General features: G+C 39.1%; 1 long non-coding RNA gene across 1 annotated transcript in view; it reads left to right on the forward strand.

The window, feature by feature from the left end:
- Positions 1–15,671, forward strand: part of LOC106855455 (uncharacterized) — a 125,936-nt gene that overhangs the window by 25,148 nt on the left and 85,117 nt on the right. The window contains exons 3-7 of the long non-coding RNA XR_015804823.1: positions 3,345–3,526; positions 4,685–4,820; positions 6,026–6,169; positions 9,626–9,775; positions 13,466–13,586. This is a non-coding gene — a long non-coding RNA (uncharacterized LOC106855455). The remainder of the gene's footprint in view (positions 1–3,344; positions 3,527–4,684; positions 4,821–6,025; positions 6,170–9,625; positions 9,776–13,465; positions 13,587–15,671) is intronic.

The following is a 15,671-nucleotide window of genomic DNA, read 5'->3' on the forward strand; positions in this document are numbered from 1 at the left end:
ACTTCAGAGCTGCCTGTTGTTAAGAAGAAATAATGGTAGGGTATTTAAATAAACACACTCTATCTTATCAAGTTATGATAAATATAAATAGAATTTCAATTCCCAGGACCTCCTTTTTATTTTGAAGAAACTGTGGAAGCATTTACATATTAGCCTATTTCCACAGACAAAAAGGCTGGGCTGGAAATGCTGTAAAAGAGAAGCAAGAGGCACATTCTTCAAACACCATGGTTAGCAAGTGATGTTTTGTTTGTGCATTTGTCACAGGAATGCAAACTTTGACAATGGGACCCATTTTCTGGGGGGAGGTTGTTTGTATTTTTGTGCATTCATGCTTTGATTTTTTTAGTGATGTTGATATATGTTTGCGTGCTTCTACCTTGGATTTTTACCACTAGATTTTTACCGTTGTTTCTTAAAAATTAATTTTGACAAACCCTTGTAAGCAAGTCATTTCCAAAGCATTGCACCAGGGTAAGAAGCTTTGGGCATTTGGTAAGGACCAGATCCTGAGCCAGGAGCTGATCTTGAACCACTCTGTAGAATAAGCAGGGCCAGTCTGAATGGAAGGGGCTGAGCTAAGCCTGGGGGTGGGGGAGGCTTCACTGCTGCACTCAGTCTCCATCAGCTTAAACTAAAAGGAAGTTTCCCCCTGAAATTGGGGAGGCATGTTTGAGGACAGTAGAGATTTGGGGTGTATACTCATTTCTGAGCCCATGACAAACACACCAGTAATGCAATTTTTTTGAGGCAGAAATACTTGCACATCTGAGGGATCCTTCACTTCTCTCTTATGGTTCTTAACAGCAAATGAGAACAAACGTGGCATTAGGACTGATGATTTTTGATGATGGTTGAGAAGGTGTTTTGAAATGGTGAATGAAAGTTCCTTGAATTCTTCAGTCTGAAGTATCAGATATAACTCTTTGTGACCCCTTTTCTAAGATATTCACATATGAATTTTACATAGTGAGTGAATAATGTAACGCTATTTTGTGGCCTTAGTTGTGTTTAACCGTGAGTTACCCTTTATCCTGATTTTCTCTCTTGCTTCTCCTTTGAGAGAGAATATGGGGAGAATTTTATGGTAGGAGTGGTCATTAAATTGCTGTTTCCATTATTAAATAAGGAATCAAGTAATAATTAGGCAAGTCGAATAAAAGAAGTATTTCCATGCAAGCAGCCAAAAATATGCTTGCATTTTTGAAAGTACTAAATGTGCTACAAACTTGAATTAGCAAGAAATACAGCAGGAAGGCTTAAATTTGTGAAATACATTGCCTTTTAAAAAAATCCCTGTTGTGGGATGAATGTGTTTTCGTATAGAAGACACAAAGATAATAAAATAGTATAAATGAATGACACAACGTTGTCCTTCAGGAACACAATGCTCAACTGCTTGTATTGATACAGTAATTGTTGCAGTACTGTATTAGGCAAAACCCTGGTATTTTTAACACATCTGAGCCAGTGATGATCTGAAGATGCTTTGGGTAAAAGTGAAAGGAAACAGGACACACATGAAGGGATCCTTTAGCCAGAATTCATAGTTTTGTGTTGTTGTGGAGGCTGAAAACCAAAATGGAATAGAGAAGTTTGTGGGAGAGCTCACCAGCAGTTATTAAGAACAATGGCCTGGGTTCATCCTCCAGCTCATGAAACGCCCACACAATCAATGCTGGAGGCTGGGAAGGGCAACCATGCCAAGGGTGCTCTTAGGTTGATCTTGTTCCTTTAATTTTACCTAAATATGCTCTAGCCATCATGACTTTATTTTTTTTTTTAATACCATTAAATTTGTTGCTGATGTAATTTTAAAATCCCTCTATATTTAGAGAAAGAAAAAACTGCTTTATTTATCTGTTTTTTCTTCTTTTTGATACTAGACCTGGAAATGAGATATGCCAGAAAGCTTTACTAAAAGTTTGTTAAATGCAGTTTACGCAAAATGTTCAGCTGGCCATCCCTGAAAATGCATTTTAGTCTGAAGGGAATCTTGAGTGGATCTGGGATAACTTCACTGATCTGAACAGAAACCAGTGCAGCCTTAGTCGTTTGAGAAGAGACTGAATTAGAGTTTGTGCTTTTCTTTTAATTAAAAAATAAATTGAACTCTGTAGTTAAGAAACTGTATGAGGAGCTATAAAGGAGTATTATCTAAACTTATGTAGATACTGTTTTAGCAAAATTAATGTATTTCCTGAAGGTTTTATTTCAAAAGTGAGTCTGATGCACAGGGGTTACTGATCAGCAGGTTCTTGCTGTTATGGACTTTTCCATTCCAGTTTTAACAGACTGCTTCCACCACTGTTTCTTTCTCTTCATAGGTGGTTGGCTAGCAGCTGTTTGTACAATATAACTCTTAGTAGATGCCGTGACATTCAGAGAGTATTCTTTTCCTGAAAATAAGGGTATTGTCATAATGTTTTCTTGCTGTTGGTGGCAACAGCAAAATAAATGCACCTTCATTAGAACAGCAATACCTTATAGAAATACTTCATTTTTAGAAAAACTGATTTTGGAAGGAAATAATTTTAAAAATTTCATTTCATGGGAAATCTGCCTGTATTGTTATACACAACATTTACATTGCAGTAATAACTAATTTTGAGAAGAGACATAAAACAGTCGTTGTCACTTATGGTGGCTGTCATGCTAGGTAAGGGTTGTTCAGGGGAGAAATGGTCAAAGGCCCTCAGCCAAAGCAAACACAAAGAATGTTTATTGCTGTATAGAATGTATTGCTGTAAAATAGTGAAAATCTAGGCGTCTGCAGCCTCACTGCAAAACGTAGTGACCTGACAAACATATTGTAAGGAAGGATTAATGTGGGTTTGTGTGCAAATGCCATACATACTTCTCCCTCTCAGGTCTGAAGGCGTGTGCTGGTACCTTATTGCTGGCTGGAGATTGTTTAGAGTCTCTGGAAGAAAGTTTTCCCTCTTGTGCTTTGTGGTGCCACCTTTGCACCTGACATGCATAGTTCAGACTTGCTCTGCAGCTTGCTGGATGCTAGCAAGGATGCTGTGGTGATGCAGAGGACACAGGAGTGCAGGAGAGCAGGGTTTGCCAGGCCTTTGGATCAACACTGCCTTGCTGTTCTTCATTTTTCTAAACTCACATAACTCAAACTAATGTAAGGTAAAATGTATCAAATAGCATATATTTGTAAAAATCAAAAACCTGAAAACATAGTTTACAAATGTTTATGAGAGGCAAAAGTTATGACAAAAAATAAAAGAAAAACAAGAGAAAATTATGTGTAGCTTTGCTCAAACTTAGATCACACCTAATGGCTTATCCTTGTTCTCCGTGTAATCTTCTTGTAAAACTTTTTTGTTCAGTGGTGACTATTCCACAGAGCAACATGTCTCTGAGCAGCTTGACTGGGGTGAATTCTAGCACTTCTGGATGGTGAGAGGAGGAGGAAGAAAAAGAAAGACTATCCAAAATACACCTTCCATGGGTCCAACAGTAAAAACATAGCTAAAAAGCACAGAGAAATTGGAGACACCCTCACAAAGTAGTAAGTCAAAAATTCTACTGTATATTTAGCAATCTCTAAGTAATAAATGCCCAAAGATTAGACAAATATTTTGGAGGAAAAATCTCATGGAATACTGAAAGCTTTAGAGAAAGATTACAAAGACTGGATTAAGTAATTGTGTGTCTTAGTGAAGATGGAGAAAAATCTGCCTGCCTGCTTAATGCCCATTTCTGTTCCCATTGCAGTCAATTGGAGCTTTGACATTGCCTTTTGTGGAAAAAGCTTGACCCTGTATTTAGTGCATTACATTGAATAATTGCTACATACCTGCAGAATGACAATGAAAAAAATTATGGTTTTGACCTGCTGCCTCTGGTGGCTTTGTAAGTTTGCTGAGGATGCAGCAGCTTCATATAAACTGCTGCTTATTTACTAATTAATTTACCTGTGAATATACGAATAGCTCTTATGCAGTGGTTTCCTAGCAATTCAGTTCTGATATGCATCCTTTGTTTTCTGTGACAGGATGCGTGGGTGACTGGGTGTGCATGACCACAGGCTTCCCTGTCATCAAATGTGGGGATAATTTCCATGATTACCTGTTCTTTTAGCAAATTAATTTGAGCAAGTCTCCTACTTGTCTTATACCTTCAGAGGTTTGGGATTTGAGTCAAACTCCTATCAGAAAAGCATAGCAGATGATCATTACATCTCTATTCCATATTCGAGTTCGTTTTATGAAATTTATAAAGGAAGGTTTTTTAAGACTTAAAGAAACATGATGGCTCAATTCTACCTTGACAGAGAGGTATTGGTTAGTGTCACTAACTAGCAACCTCTTTGTTCTAACTACCAAGTTCTAGTCATGAGATTATTTCAGGATCAAAATTTGCAAGTGTGTGTCTGTTTTGTAAATGTGCCCATGTGGATTAGATAAACTGCATATAGGAGGCTCTACTGGGTTTGTGTGGCAACGTTTAGGTAGTGGGGTGGGGCTTTGGGGTGGCTCCTGTGAGAAGCTGCTAGAACCTTCCTTGTATCCAGTGAAACCAGTGCCAGCTGGCTCCAAGACAAACCCACCTCTGGCCAAGGCTGAGCCCATCTGAGTTCACTCTTTTCTCTTTCTTATTCTGTTCTTTTTCTCTGTCCTGTTCAACAACCCCTCAATCTTGAATTAATTTTCTTCTCAACTGACAGGAATTATAAGGAAACAAGCCTGACTATGGAAAGGTGTCCCTTTTCCACCTTCTTGGGGTGAACAAAGTGTGAGTGAAATATCTCTATAGCAAGAGTAAAGAAATTGGAAAATCTCTTCTTTTATGACCATGTGCAGGTAAGAACCCAAAGCACTAACAAAACAGACAAAATATTTTTCCAGTATTTTCTATTCTCGTTGGAGTTAACTCTGCCTGACAAGTTCTTAGTCATCAGCTGGTGAAAGAGAGGAGAGCTGAAAAGACCCTGCTCTCACAAGAGAAAAAGAGGAGAGGGAATTTTTCTCCCTGTTAACATCAGAGATGCTGTGGCAGTGCCCTTTCTGGGTTGAACACTAACCCTGAAGCAATGCATTAGGGCTTTGTGTAGACAGCTCAGTGCAAGAGAGCAAGAGCCTTACTCAGCTCTTTGAACAGACTTTCCATCCAAAGGAAAAGTAACAACGTTCTGTAAAGTCTGAACAATGAGATGCAATGTAAGTGTTTCCTTCAAGCATCGCAGATCTTGAATATGGACTGAGCCATAAAAGGCTCCTCCCTGTTCACTCACTTTTTAATTTTTTTTGCCACATGGGTAATACTGCTTTATGATTTTACTGACACACCACTTTTAGCATTATTAAAGAGCTTCAGGTGCCTCAGTACCTCCTAAATGAGTTAAACATATGAAAATAAATATTCAGATGATCCTAAAATGTTTAAACATCTCTGAATTTGTTGTAGATTTGAAATATTCAATACTTGCAATTTGGGAGTAGTATTGATTCCTACCTTTAGATAGCTCCATGGTTTAAAACAATTAAGTATTTTTGAGGAATCTCAAAAAAAAGTTAGACTTCATTTCATATAGAACACACTTATTTCATACCCAAAGAAATATCCTTTTGCGTTAAGTCTTATGCAGTTATAATATTGTTTTCACTGGTTATGACTTGGCTCTAGGATATGAATAGTACCATGTTCAGAAACTAGCCTAAAATTCTGATTTACAATGAGCAAGGCATTTAGATGTTAGGATGGATGCCTGTTGTAATAAATCTCTTTAACTGATGACCTATCAAGAAATACAATAAATCTAAAATAAAAAAAACAGCCATATGTGTAGTGGTAACTCATCTTAAATATGTGTAACAGCAGATAACTTCAGCTTTTAAAAAATTGCTTTTGGTTTTCATATCCAAACAGATGCTTTCACCAGTCTGAGTCACAGTCAAAGAGGTCAATTTAATAGTTTTTCACAGTTGAAGATATTGCATAGTTACTACTGTTGGTAAACAAGCTTTCCCACAAACTGACTATAACACCTGTGTTTGCCGAAATCTAGACGTGGCTTCTGCTGGCACAATTTTTTTTGTTACTGGGACAGATGGAGGGGAGGAAAAATACCATCTCTTCCAGTGATGATGATGATGATGACGTGGACTACAACTGAAAATTCATTGAACTTTGTTTCTGCTTGAGTTGCAAGGTATGGTTCCTTTGCCTGAAGTATCCATTCTTTGTTCTAAATGAATAAAAAAGTATGCTCGTAATTAAGAGGAATGTGCAAAAATTATATTTATGCTACAGCATTTTGGAAAGGCAAATCTACATATAGACTGCATATTCCAGTACTCTGTTCAAAGTCTCTTTGTTCAGAGTCCTTTGGAGACCTCAGGCTCTGAGCAGGGAGCCTATCTTCCTTCACAGGTATGCCAACTTGATGTTTTCAGTGACCCTAAATACTATCAGAACACATGGGGAAAAAAAATGCAAAATGCTGCCAGTGCCAGAGTACTGCTGCAGAGTTGTGAGCCTTATCTATGATCCTGGATGATTTCCTTCACTTCACCAAAATGATTGGAAAATAGCAAAGAAATATTATTGGGAATTAACATGTGTCAAAAAGGAAAGCATGGTTTTGCTGTAGTGCTAATAAGACTTCAACTGTAATGAATCCTGTTTTGTCCTGCAGTCAGTTGGACATAAGTGAGTTCTTACAAGTCCTTAAGTTTTTACTTAATTTTTGTAGAATAACTGCATGTTAGCAAAGTTATTTTAACAATATGCTTGCCTGGGGTATTTTGGGCAATATCTGTGGGCAGGCAGTGAAGTCAAATAACACCAAAGATTTTCTCTATGGTAGGAGAAAAAAAATCCCTTCCTGTATCTTTTTTAAAATTCTCCTTCCAAGAGAAAACATGGAATCATTTTTAAATTCAGAGGGATTTTGAGACTGAGCTTTAAAATCCTGGGGTATATGTGTGAAATAATCTACCAACTAAAAGCTATGGGCTGGTCAGCTGACCTACAACCCCTGCTCCTCTGATACTCTCCAGTGTGCAGTAGTATATGATTCATATGCACTTATATCTGACTGTGTTCATCTTCGAAATAATCACTTCATTCTAGATAAATGTATTCAGTGCTATGACTACTCCATCCATCATATTAGGTAGGGTTGTGCAGCTGAATGCAGCTCTATTCCAAATAATGATGGTCTCTAATATTTTCCTGAAAATGTGGGTAATTTATTATCATAGGCTAATTATGCCCAATACGGCTGCAGGCTGACATTTATTGCAAGAGGTGGGCTGAAGGGAGCCAGGAGGTATTGCATTGTCACCAGAGCAGTTTCTGGGAAGAAATTTAGCTGCTTGTCCAGCATTTCTGTCAGAGCTCTGGGAAGCATTTCCATTCCCGCATCTCTCCTGTTTCAGGCAGGATTGATGGTTACCCACAGCTTCCCTTGGTTAGGGATCACAAAAGCTCCTTCTCTCCCCACATGTGCTCCTGGTAGGAGAGGCACAGCTGCTTTGTTTCAGTGGCATGCACATTCCTGCCTAAATCAGCCTGAACACTGACCTGATTTGCAGCATACAGATCCCCACTCCAATGGCCTTGGTTTCTTGGTCCAAGTGGCAACGTTCAACAATTTCTGTTCCACATCTCTGAATGCACAGACAGGGACACAAAGCAATAAAATCTTGGTTTATAGACATCTGCTTTTCATCTGTGAAAAATACAGCTTTCTGTGCCTGCCCAGGAAAACACAGATCCAGAAACTTTCTTCAATATGTGATCTCCCAGGCAGAAAGAAGAAATGTCACCTGTTCTTTCTACTGTAATTTAACCATTTCTTTGGGTTGTTTCTCTCTTCCATTGCTGCTTTTGCTTGGAAATTAATAGCTGAGGAAAACATCATTTTAATGGCTGTGCAATAAGTTTTTGTTCATCTTGGGAATTTACTGCAGGATAGCTCTACCTAATTCAAATTAATGATAATTATTCATTGACTTCAGTGGGAATGAACACTACCTCTGTTTTTTATTATCTATGCGTGAAATAGTTCAGTTTTCTGAATTCTTCCTTAATCCCATATTTCTGTTCATACTTCTTTTTTTGTGAATGTCTTGCCCTATAACTAAATTATCCCTAAGAATATTATCAGAGCCTTCCCAAAATTCTTAAAATGGCTTTTAGGTTGCATCTGTGGCTGTTGTTTTCTAAGTAGAATAACTGAACCCTCCGTGGCTTTTCTTACAACTGAGATTCTAGAGACCTGATATCATCTTTTTTGGCCTATGGTGCATCCTTTGCAAGGCAGTACTGAGCTTCCAGCAGCACAGTTCTACAAACAGGTCTGGGTGAGCTCCATGTGGGTTACAGCTATGGAAGATCTTCTTCAGTAGAAAATATATCTTGCCACTTGCTGTTTGCCTCTGCCTGCTGCTGTGTGTGCTAGGTGATGGTTTCAGGGATTTTTCTACAATAACTCCCCAAAGTTATCAGCTGTGTTAGAGTGCTTCTCCCAGGAATGGACTCAGCCATTTTACCAGCAGGGAATTTTTGCTGGGTAGTCCTGAGAAATAGGGAAAACATATTAGTTAAAGTCCTCTGTGAAAATACTGCTCTTAGTGAAAGCAATCACTGAAGAGTATGCAGTGATTCTGAACTGTGAAAAGATATGAGGCCAGCAGCATTTAGCCATTCATTTTGACTAAAAAAAACTACAGAAAGCTTTTTTCATTATTTTTGTCTTTGTGGAGCCATTCAAGAGCAGCAAGAGCATCAACAGAGTGTACAACTTCTTTATTAGAGGTGTTGTTCAGAGGTGTTTGATTTTGAGGTTTATTTAAGGTGAACAGTAAAGACAGTAGAGCCCACTCTTTGATCTGTCAGATTGGAGAGATGCTCAGACAATCAGTAACTTCTGTGCCAGTGATTAATTTGCTGAGACTTTATGCAGAATTGCCTGTTCTTTAATTATCTTTGATGACCAAAATAATGGTGGGGTTTATGAGCAGGTTACATATGTTTGGGGTGAATTAAGGCGAAGTGTTTGTCCTTGATTTCATGATTTATACTGGGGGGGAAAAAAGCAGATTCACTTTTTAGACCAATTGAGTGTGTTCATCTAATTATTGGAGTTTAGAATCCATTTTTGTCATACGTGGGAGTTACTGGAGCACCTGTGGTCCAGCACTTGTGTGCTTGGTTCTCTGCAAGCAAGGCAGTACCTTCACCTCTCCACCTCTGATAAATGGTAAAAACCACACTACTCCCTAAAATCTCTTCAAGTCTTGGCAAGATGAAAGAGCTTTGTCCAGGCTAAGTAAAAAGGAGAAGCAATTATCTGAATGAAGAAGGGAGTGTAAGTGAACACCTAGGACGAATCTTCCTATGTATATCATATCATTGCCATGTGTAGGAGTGGAGTTTAGCACTCAGCCATTGGTTTGAGGCAGGGTCACTTGATGTAGTCAGCCAGGGGCATGCACACGAGACTGCTTGGGGTGGCTTTGGTTTCCTTACAGGTAGTAGTTACTCCTAGGTATGACTGAGGAAGCAAGCAATTTATTTTCAAAACACTGCATATCCAGCAGTTTTTAATTTTCCTTTTTCACCCACATCCAGTTTCATCAACCTACAATTTAAATTTCAGGTAAGCACCAGCTGCAAGTCTGTGGAGGATGAGTGGAAAGGTGCTGTATGGCTGTCCCTGGTGGGCAGCCATGCCACACGTGTCTCCTTGGCTCTGAACACACGGGCTCAGCTGGACACTGAGGAGCATGTAAGCCTGGAACTGCAGGAGGTGAGAAGCAGCACGGTGGGGACACTGCAGTTTGGGGTGAGGAAATGGGGCGTCCTGAGAGCTGCCTGCAGCCCATTTTTGTCACTGTATGGTTTTTGGATTCTCAGTTTTCATTGAAATAAGCAACTGTAAATAAGTTTGGACTTAAAATCCATTAAGAACTGAGAATCCTGATATAAATGTCCAGTTTCCACATGATCTGAAGTACTGCACACGGACAATCAACAGATTTGTATCAAACCATACTACACAGTAATCTTTAAACCTTCCTGCCTGTTTAGAAAAGTAATACATTTTGTTTTTTATTGTTTGTATGGTACTCTAAACTGCAAAAGAGAAGGGATATAGGAATATGTACGAGCTAATGGCAAACTTTAAGTACTGTATCAATAAAGACATTAAAGAGGTGATAGAAAATAAAAGAGACAGGTTCCTTTCTATCGATTGCCAGACCTGGGAATGTGTGGTGGCTGTGGGCATTGCTGTATTTCACCACAGCCACTGTCCTGTGCACCCACTGCACTGGCAGAGAGTGAGGTGATGTGGAGTTGTCATTGCTGATCCTGAACGAAGTATTGACTGATTAATTAGAAAGTTATTATTTGCAGCCAGCATACTACTGAAGCATAAGCTCCTAGATATTGTTATTATTAATAATCACTCCTTTGTATTGCTGCAAAACCATGCCTTTAAACCAGACCTCCCGCTTGTCCCAGAGAGTTTGCAGTCTGCTCCTAAGCTTACAACTTGAAGTCTCTGCAGAAGGAAGGTAAGGTAGGGAAAGTGTGCCCGGCTGTGTTTTGGGTTTCCCAGGCAGAGAGGGAACTAAGGGGTCTTGGTTCCCAAACCTTCCACAGGCATTGCAGCCCTGGCAGGGCTCAGAGGTGTTGGGATGTGACTCTCATGCTTTACTAAGGTATAGGATAGTCCTTGAGGAAAGCGCACAGGAGCTAAGAGACAAGCAGCATTTTATTATTTCTGTTTAGTCCCTGTTCCTCCTGCTACTACCCTTCTTGTCTTTGTTTCTGAAGTGTTGAGAAAAAAACCCAAAAGATGCTTGGAAGTAAGTGGGCTGGGAAATTTATTCTTCTGCTCTCCTTTTGTCCTCTATATTATTTAATGGATATAAGAAACACACCAGTAACCATTAGACTTGCTGTTCTTCTGTCAAATTTTACTTTATACTTTCCTGTCAAATTTCCTCAAAGTGGATGTGAAACCAAATAATGCTTTCTTTTTCCATGTAACTGTTGAAAGCACTGGAAATAAAACCAATATCAGAACTTCTCTGTAAATACCTAGAATAAAAATACTTGCTTGTAGTAATTCCTTACATTGAGCTGGCAGGAGGAAAACCTCTCAGTTAGTGGCAAGTAACTTATTCTCTGTGTCTATCTCCAAATGCCAGGAATCTGGTCTTGCTCTTCCCTGTATGCTATTAAATAAAAGACCATTAAGTAAACCATTATTACTGCAGGTAAACTAAAAAACCATTAGATTTACACCAAGTCCAAATGTGATAAAAATTGGCTTAATGGCTCTTTAGGTGACATTGTTTACCAAGAATTATAATTTACTTGTGTTTTTGTCAATTTAATTAATTGAATAGTTAATTAAATATTGTCTATAGGAAGCTGCCATGCAAAAAAATTCAATTTACTGCAATCCTCCTTTTTTTAAAATGAATTTCATTGCCATCAAATAAAGAATGTGTTTGTGTTTGTTTCCTCTATTTAAATTCTGCTTCCTCCTTGTGAAACTGTTAATATGGTAGGGCCCTGCTCTTAAACACAAACTCTTTGCCCACAAACTCTTAAAAACATAGCTAATTACAGATAGCCCAATTTAAACTTTACAGCATTCTTGATCCATTCAGAATGTATGGAAGGTGGTTCATGCCAGCCAGCAAGCAGGAACACATTGTACTTCTGCAAATCTGGAGATGAAGCAAGAAGGACTCCTGACAGAAAGTGAGGGTCACTAAATAACATTGGGAAGAAAAAAATTTAAAATTGTGGTATTAGTGGATTAAATTTTCTGTAATAAATGCTGGTCTTGGTTATGAATATTCCTCCACTTTGGAGTGCAGTGCAGGGATAAAGTGATCAGAAGAGCAGTGCTGTAAGCACATTGTATCCTGTTCCAGCAAGATCAGCAAGTAACTTGCACCTACTAATGGTTTGCTTGCATTTTACTTCAGGAAAGTTCTGGGAGTCGTTCCTGGCAGTTTTGTGGAGCTGGGCAAAGCAGAGACTGGAGAAAAATGGAGCTGGGAAAGCAGCAAAACTCTGGACATCCATGCCCTGGATGTCCAGCAGACTTTGGCAGGTCACTCGAGATGGATTTTTTTTTTTTAATTCTATATTAAAAAAATTAAAATTATGTATCTTTACTTCTTGTAGGTGAAAAGCCTTCTTTGTCAGGTATCACTGCTAAAGGATTTAGCTTTGCACAGAGATCCTCTGCAAAGAGTGTGACAGGATAGTGCTATGTAAAGGGGCAGGATCTGGTAGCTAGCTTAGAGCTCATTTTTGTTACAGGAAATTGTAGTGTCTGAAGATCTGTAAGGTCATTGAGTTTATTCTGAGATGGTACTATTTGAAATAGTTTTCTTAATTCCATCAACAATTTAAAATTGCTTAGCATTTTAACTCGGGAAACATGATGTAATTTTTACAACTCTTCCCAAGATTTGCCAAAACTGTAGAATGTGGGTCTGCCAGACTGGCCTGCAGCAGATGTTAGTAAGGAGAAGTGCAAGGCCTCTGAAGCTCTGTTGTCCATGGGTCCATGATGAAAAGCTGTTGGCTGAGGATTGCTCCTGGGTGTGTGGTCTGCACTGAGCAGAGAAGTGCTGCCTTCTCTTACTGCCCCAGCCCACACACCCAATCCCATTCTTTGCTCTCCTGGAAAGGACAAGGAGACTTCCTCCAGCCCCAGGTAGGCATCCTCAAGGACAAGAAGGAAGTCCTGAAACTGCTGAGCTCCTGTGTACTGCCCCATCTGTCCTGTGCTCAGATCATCCTAAGATTCTGGAGGAGGACTGGGATGCACAAAAGCTGCCACTCAATGGGACATTTGCAAGGTGCTGCACTTGTAAAGCAGGATCGAGACTGTGGCAACCTGGAGGGAAAGAAAGCAAGGCATTGAATGATTACTGCTTGCTTTTCCAGGTAGAAACAATTTTGGAGAGACGCATTTTGCACAGGAACCTCCTGATGTTTTGTCTTGACCTCTCAGAAGTTCTGCTTAGGAAATGAAATGTAAAACACCTTTATCTTGTTGTATGTCATTTCCTAAGTGACAGCTGATTACATTTTAGGAATGTTTTCTCGTTTTCTGAATTAAATCAGTTTGGCATTCTGTAGCAGACAGTACTCATTAACCTTTTAAAGATTGCCAAACTAGTTTGAAGCATTCAATGGAGAAGAAAAAAAAGGAAAAACCCCTCTGTTAAACATCTTTTTAATCTGATGCTTCTGAAGCAACAGGCAACAAAGACTAGGTATTCTTTTTGTAATGTGTTAGATGTGACACTGGTTTACACTTTACTTGAGCAGATTTGAAGAGGGTTCAAATATGAACCAAGCTTGTGACGTATAGTGGGAATGTCATTTATCATCTTATCAGAGTTTGATGTTTAGAATGATACTGATTTTCATGATTAATGATTCCATATAACTCTTCTAGACTGTTGAGAAGAAGAAAATAAAAGTCCACTTTCTAAGCCTCACTAAGCACACATGGCAGAAACCAGGAGATAAGGAGTTGCAAGATCTCAAACCACTGGTGCTGATGAATTCATCAGTATGTAAGTAGAACTAAATGAAAAATTTAAGGTGATTCTGCAGGTTTTTTGCTTCCCTTGCCTCCCCTAGCTCTCAAAATACATTATGAATAGCGACTGCATCATATTCAAGCCATGACTATTACTAAAAAGTACCTGTTGGGTTGGTGAGTGAGGGGAAATATTTAAAAATGCTGGTATTATATTTACTTTCAATGTTTGTGTGTCTGAGCAACAGCTGTGATATCTGTTTTGTTAGTCTCTGCAATAACTGTTGGTCCCTGATTCTTTGGTCTCTAAAGACTTTATAATATCCCTGTTTTGGGGAGGGTCACTAATAAACTAAAGCTACACAAATTAATCTGTTACTTAATTTATATATTGCACCTTGTAAGCAGAAAGGTCTGTAGCCACATCCATTGACAATGTTGCTCTTCCATGCAGGGCATGTGTGTGCCATCACAAAATGGCATCTGTACATGTTTTGGTGGGCTCTTTGGCTAATTAGGTTTTAAAACAACATGGTTAAATCCCTGGCACAGCCCTTCTCCCAAGAGAGGAAACTGGCTCAGATGCATTACTTTGGGGGCCAATCAATAGGGATCAAATTCTGCAGTATGGGGCTAGGATGTTCTCAAATCCAGACTTCTTACCCGGGGGGATTTCTCCCAAATCCACTTTCTGGTAGCTTTGCCACCTTGTAATACAATGAAAGCAGCTACTGGATCATTTGGCTCACAAGGAGTGCAGTAGTTAGGGATGAGTGTGCTGGTGCCTTGGTATCAGCCAGCTGGTCATCATAAAACCAGCCAAGGCCAGCTGAGAGAAATCACCCTCCTTTCCACTGCTCCTGGCAAGAGAAAGTGCTGTCCTCGGCAGATCCATGGCAGGAGCTGTGCCATTTCTAAATACCTTCCTTGCTCTACCTCCCAGCCCATTTTCCTCTTTGGAAGGTAAAAAAAAAAGGCAAGTAAGCCGTGAAGATGCTAAAACTTGTTCCTCACATTCCCACAAAATGAGCTTGGAATAGGAAAAAAAAAAAAGAATGTAAAGGATACCAGAGTTCTATCCATTCAGCATTGCCAGAGTAAAGATGTGTCCTTTGGCTCTTTAGGAAGCATATATTTAAACAGCAGCCATTACCACTGATACTTATTTAGAGTGTATGGTCAAATTCTTTTGTGCTGCTGAAGGAGTTACACTACGTACTGAAAAAATAGGAACTCTTGTAATTTAAGGAGGTTTTATGGTTCCTTTAAATTGTGTCTTGGTTCTGTGGAAAGCCCTAAGACATTTGAATTAAATCTTTATAGGAAATGTCTCTGAAAATAGAAGATGTATTTTAGCTTGACGTAACCACAGTATAACCACAATCATATGGACTGAACATCAGCAAGGGAAGTGTTGCTGGGGATTGTGTGCTTTTCAACCTGTTGTAGGTCACTTCTCACACCAGTAGTGAGTCATGCCTAATATGCATTGGATTTAGACTAGATTTATAAAGGGAAATGTGGTGCACACACCCCACACCCCCTCCCTTGTACCTGCATCTTGAATGCCTGGCCACCACAGAGGAAAAGAGATGAGGGCAGACTCCTTGAGGCTTGTTTTCCTGCCCAATGGCACAAATTTCACTGGGCTGATATGAAGGTCCTGTCAAACAATGATTCTTCCTGTGCTTAGATGGAGTTTCTGGCTACCAGGACATGTCAGCTAATTAGTATTTAAACATCTATGTAGCAAAGGCTGTATATGTATGAATTTAATGTTATATTACAATTATTTTCAACTCATGCAATTCAATTTTATATTTTTTCAAGAATTTCTGATCTCTCAAGACAAATATTTTTAAAAAAATACATATATATATATATATATATATATATATATACACACACACACACACAAACACTTAGGTAAGAGGGTTAGAATTTCTCTCCCTGTCTTTAAACAGATGAATGAATGGAAAAAATCTTATATATGTATGGTGTCCACACAGCAAAAGCAATTAACCATTTAGAGCATTTTGAGGCAGAGGAACCCAAAATGGGACAAGAACTGGGGGAGAACTGAAAAACTGCATCCAGCATATGCACAGGCAGAGCCTGG

The sequence above is a fragment of the Sturnus vulgaris genome, chromosome 7, assembly GCF_052056855.1.
Source record: "Sturnus vulgaris isolate bStuVul1 chromosome 7, bStuVul1.hap1, whole genome shotgun sequence".
Lineage (NCBI taxonomy): Eukaryota > Metazoa > Chordata > Aves > Passeriformes > Sturnidae > Sturnus > Sturnus vulgaris.